The 5132-nt window shown below is 49.7% G+C and overlaps 1 pseudogene; it reads right to left on the bottom strand.

Moving 5' to 3' along the window:
* Positions 1-973, bottom strand: LOC113879580 (annotated as a pseudogene).
* Between the last annotated feature and the right edge of the window lie 4159 nt (positions 974-5132).

Genomic DNA, 5132 nt, shown 5'->3' on the forward strand with positions numbered 1-5132 from the left:
CTAGGAAGGGCAGGCTTTGCAGTTTGAATGCACAGGAGAGCCCAGAGCAGTGGCAGACTCCTGGGGGAAAGGCCTCACCTTCAGGGAATGGGACCAAGGAGTACAGACTAGTGAAGTGAGGGCCCCCATAGCCTGGGGTACCAAAATGGGGCCCCGCACCACAGGAAAAGGTATTGGTCTCCCTGAGAAAAGAGACCTCAAGGATTTTGCAGCAACCTCAAAATGCTCTCCTTGGGAATGAGCAGCCATTGCTTGATAGCCCTTCTGGCGATGGTTGCAGAACCACATCCTTCTCAAGCCCCAAATGCTGGGCCACTAGGCTGCTGCAGGGTGGGCTTTGGGCAGTGCAGGAAGCCTCTGTTCTGCCTGTTGCTGTCCAGGTTGCCTCTCACTCAGCTCTCCATACTCGCTTGCTTTCTCTTCCAGGCCTGCATGGGGGGTTTTGCCTTGCGTATCTCCTGCAGCTTCTCATTCTTGTCAGTTTCCTCTACCCACCTCTGCAGCAGGGGCCACAGCTTATACATGTCCTTGAAACTGAGCCTCAAAACCTCAAAACAGCAGATTGTAATTTAGCTGAACACCTTCCCAAAGAGAACCCCTAGGGTGAGCCCCACAGCAGCCTGAGTAGATTCCAGGGTGATCCTCTTCTGCTTTACGAGCTTGGCAGATTGTTCGGGGTTTTTCTGAAGAGCTTTGATGTCCTGGGACTCCTTGGGGTTCAGCTCCAGCTTCTTGTGCAGCTTCACGGCGCCAGCGGGGGTGGCGCAGGGTTCCGGAGAGGCTCCCTCAGAGCTGGGGTTGCTCTCCATCTCAGCTTCTGTCTCGCCCTCAGGGTGAGGGGTCTCTGGGCTACCTTGGGGCACCCGCTCCACTCTAACCTGAGGGGCACAGGCGGTTCCTCCACAGAGGTCATAGGGCAAGAGCACAGGGTAAGCCCCAACACCTGAGCACCAGGCCCAACCCCAAGCCCCATCTCCCACCCAAGGAAGCCCCTGGAAGCTCATCCAGGTTCCTAGCCTGGCTTCAGCCTTCTCAGCCTGTCGCCTGCCACCATGTGCCGGGGTGAGAAGGCAAAGTCAGAAGCCAGGTGTCCCGCTGTGGGGGAGGAATGTGCCCCAAGCCCAGGGCCTAGGAAAATGAGAGCTCTTCAAGGGACTACAAAATAGTGTTTGTAGTTTAATGATACCAAATGGCTTCTCATAGGGGAAAAAAAAAAGACAGTATAACAATAATTGGCATTTAATAAGGGTTTACTCTGTCCCAAGGCATCCCAGGTGGTCCTAGTGGTAAAGGATCCTCCCGCCAATGCAGGAGACTTGAGACTCGGGTTCGATCCTGAGTCTGGAAGATCCCGTGGAGAAGGAAATGGCAACCTACTCCAGTGTTCTTGCCTGGCGAATCCCATGGACAGAGGAGCCTGGTGGGCTACAGTCCATGGGGTCACAAAGAGTCGGACACGACTGAGCGACTGACAGGACACACGTTGTCCCAAGTTCTGTGCTAAGCACTTTTCAAGCAGTATCACTTTTAATCCTACAATAAACTAATCAAGTTGGTACAATTTTCAACCCCATTTTACAGATGATAAAACTGAGGCTCAGAGAGGTTAAATAACTCTACCCCAAATGGATGGTAGTGGGTTTATTTAATCTCAGAGAGGTTAAATAACTCTACCCCAAATGGATGGTAGTGGGTTTATTTAACCTCAGAGAGGTTAAAGAACTCTACCCCAAATGTTGGTAGTGGGTTTGAGCCCAGGCCTTCTGTCTGAAGAAGAAAAGCAGACAAAGAGAAGAAGCGGTAAGCAAGTGACAGAGCAGTGGGTGTGTTCCTCTTGTCTCCAGTTTCTTAGAGCTGTCATCACCTCACATAGCAAGGGCTCCTGGGGACCTTTCCGAAGGAAAGCTCAACCTGCTGCCCAGCCTGGGGCTGCTGGGCTGCTGGCCAGATTCCCTCCCTCCCACAGTATATTTCCTTTGCCTCCATCGATAGGTATCTAGTTTCACCAAAGGTTCCAAGCTCCTGGATCTGGTTTTAATCAGGAGCTAGAGCTGAACCCTGGAGCAGTGGCCTGGCAGTCCTCAGTGAGGCCCCGATGGAGCCCAGCCACCTTTTCTTCCTCAGAGGCCTCCTGGAGAAAGGTGCTAGATTTCTGGAGCCCCTGCTTTGGGTGGTGGCCCTTTGGACGCACCATTCAAGGCCCCTTCCTTTGGGCAAGGTTTCCAGGGGCTAGGAGAGGGGAGATGGAAGATGCACGGATTAGGCCAACAGTCATTTTATAACCAAAGTGCCAGACTTGCATTCCCCTGTAATTGGCTGCTGCAGCCACAGCTAGAAGAGAGACTAGGCAGCAAGGAGGATTGTTCTGGTCTCTTCCCATCCACTGAACAGATCCCACCTTTGCAGCCCTCCTGCCTGCCAGAGAGGGGAGCTCACACCCACTCCCTCTTTTCCTGGAGCCCGTCTTTGGCCAGGTGAGGAGATACAGGTGAGGAAAAAACTGTTCAACTGTATGACCCTGAACTGAGGCAGAAGCCATAATTCTGAGAGCCTGTGGGGAATTCAGGTTGGGAAGATCCCCTGGAGTAGGAAATGCAACCCACTCCAGTATTCTTGCCTATGGAATCCCATGGACAAAGGAGCCTGATGGGTTACAGTCCATGGGGTTGCAAAGAGTTGGACATGACTGAAGCAGCTTAGCACAAATGGAAAACTCATGATTCATCACAGTCAGTTCAGGGGGGAGAAGGCATTTGAACAAGGACATGAAGAAGAAGGAGGGATTTTCCAGGCAGTATTGAAACACTGGGAAATGCAGAGTGTGTGATCGACTTTGCAAAGCCTGGCAGTAGTCCACATGTCCACTTTTGTGTGAATTAGAGAAAGAAATGCTCTCTGGGCAAATACAGAAGGCACCCCATCCTCCCTTGCACAGTGCACAAACTGGGCAACTGTTCTAGTGGCCCTGGGACCATCGCAGCTAAATTTTGCCTGCCCTTCACATTTTCCTTTTCCATTCTAGTTAAAGAAACCTTATTTTTTGAAATGAAGTGATTCTATGTGGTTACTGCAGGGGTAACCCTTAACCCCTACTTAGCTTGATTCAGTCATAGCTAGTCAGAAGATGACATGTTCTTGGCTCCAGTGATTGGTTCTGGGACAGGGCATGTGATCAGAGCTGGGCCAATCAGAACCCTCTTTGGGAAGGAAGGGGCCCCAGGGAAGAGGAACCCTCTTTTGGCTGGGTTTTCTGGCTCTCAGAATTTATTAAGCCTAGAGCTTTCAAGCCAATGGTCATTACTTTTGTGGAGATGCTGCCTGAAAATGGTCAATACAGAAAATGTACAGTTAAGAAGCTTAGAGGAAGAGAGAGAATGCTGATACTGTTTAAACTCCACAGTTCACTTCTAGAACATTTTAGTTACAAGAACCAATATTTTCCCCTTTTTGTTTAATCTAGTCTGAGTTTTTATGCCCACAATCAAAAGGAATAACCATTATGGAAAGAATTGCTGGGATTCAAGCCAACAGACACAGAGCCTTCAGTGCTTTAAGAAACCAAACCAAGAAAGTTTTGGCTGAGCTGCAAGGGCTTCTAAATCAAGAGCTGAAGATGAGAACATGCGTGTGGGGAATGGCTAGACTGTATTCCAGCCTCTTCCAGGTGGCATCTCCCTGCGTGCTCACAATGGCCTGGGGAGCCAGGTGGGATCACTGGGATGTAGATATGCCATTTAAATCTCTAATTGAGATGAGCCCTCAGTTGGGGAGCTGGTGTCTGAACTCTGGGGCACAGTGGGCCCTGGCAGTCTGGGGAGGACCAGCAGAGAATAACCGCTTGGTGAGAGACAGGCAGGATATGTTGCTGAGCCCCTAGGAAATCTGATTTACTTCATGCAATACAACCTACTCTTGTGTCCCTGGGCCTTTGCATATGCTGATATCTCAGTCTGGGACACCCTCTCCACTTTGTCTGTCTGGCGAATTTCTACTCTGCCTTTAAAATTTAGCTCAAAGAGTGTCTCTTCCAGAAGACCTTCTTTTTTTTTTTTCAGAAGACCTTCTGTAGCAGTTTGAAACACAGCTGCAAATTTTTTTTTTTTTTGCTTCTCCTCCCATGAAGAAATGGATTCTATGACCCATCTTATGACTGCTTGACCCATAGAAAAGTCGGGAGTAATACTGCATTCCTTTTGAGGCTAGGTCAAAAAGTCTATGAAGCTTCCACCTTGTTCACTGAGAACACTCACTCTGGAATCCCGGAGACACCATGTAAAAAACCCAACTTCCCTGAGACCACCAAGCTGGAGAAGCCGCAAGTAGGTGCTCTGGCCAACAGTCCCAGCTGAGCCCATTCTTCAGCCAGCCCAGCCCAGACACCCAATCTTCAGGTCACGTCCAGCCTTCAGAGTCACCCCAGCTGAAGCCCAATGTATCATCAGTTCAGTTCAGTCGCTCAGTCGTGTCCGACTCTTTGCGAACCCATGAATCGCAGCACACCAGGCCTCCCTGTCCATCACCAACTCCCGGAGTTCACTTAACGTCCATCGAGTCAGTGATGCCATCCAGCCATCTCATCCTCTGTCATCCCCTTCTCCTCCTGCCCCCAATCCCTCCCAGCATCAGAGTCTTTTCCAACGAGTCAACTCTTCGCATGAGGTGGCCAAAGTACTGGAGTTTCAGCTTTAGCATCATTCCTTCCAAAGAAATCCCAGGGCTGATCTCCTTCAGAATGGACTGGTTGGATCTCCTTGCAGTCCAAGGGACTCTCAAGAGTCTTCTCCAACACCACAGTTCAAAAGCATCAATTCTTCAGCGCTCAGCCTTCTTCACAGTCCAACTCTCACAGCCATACATGACGACAGGAAAAACCATAGCCTTGACTAGATGGACCTTTGTTGGCAAAGTAATGTCTCTGCTTTTGAATATGCTATCATAGAACAGGGAAGTGCTAGCCTCACAGCACCCTGTCCAAATTCCTGACCTCTATAATCTGTAATTGTGCATGGATTTTTGTGCCACTAAGTTTTAGAGTGGTTTGTTTTGGAGCAAGAAATAACTGGAACACCACCTTTGACTCCTCTGAGAGAACTTCAGTGCTTCTTCCCTTATTTGTTTTGTTTTTTTCCAGA

This window comes from Bos indicus x Bos taurus, chromosome 21 (genome assembly GCF_003369695.1).
Source record: "Bos indicus x Bos taurus breed Angus x Brahman F1 hybrid chromosome 21, Bos_hybrid_MaternalHap_v2.0, whole genome shotgun sequence".
NCBI lineage: Eukaryota > Metazoa > Chordata > Mammalia > Artiodactyla > Bovidae > Bos > Bos indicus x Bos taurus.